This window comes from Sapajus apella, unplaced genomic scaffold (assembly GCF_009761245.1).
Source record: "Sapajus apella isolate SASKATOON/1434 unplaced genomic scaffold, GSC_monkey_1.0 scaffold28, whole genome shotgun sequence".
Classification (NCBI taxonomy): domain Eukaryota; kingdom Metazoa; phylum Chordata; class Mammalia; order Primates; family Cebidae; genus Sapajus; species Sapajus apella.
Genome location: NW_022436968.1, coordinates 2,353,551 through 2,354,023, shown reverse-complemented (window position 1 = coordinate 2,354,023; position 473 = coordinate 2,353,551).

Below are 473 nucleotides of genomic sequence, written 5' to 3'. Positions count from 1 at the left end.
AAGAAAGAAAGAAAGAAAGAAAGAGGGAGAAAGAAAGACAATAATTGGTCTGTAGTGCATTTATACCTTTTAAAAATCTAGTATAGAATGTTTGGGATCATGTGTATCATTCAGATTACATCAGAAGTACTAAAGATTCAAGCAAAAAATGCATTCATTCAGGAAACCTCAATTTATAGATGCTTGAGCTGGGAAATTCCAAGACAATATTATAAGGCTACTAATTACTACTGAGAATGAAAAAGGAAAGATACACATGAGTTTAATGATGTGTTTTAGTAATACAATATATTAGCAAACAGGCATAAATATGATCTCTATATAGGGTAATCATTTTGCACCCTTTCACTTTGTGAAAACAGATGAAAGGTTTTTGGATTTGGGGTTATTTTAATTTTGCTTATTTAGGATCATACTTTACTATTGCTCTTTCAAATTTCCATTTGAGAAAAATTAATTTAACGAGGATTGTC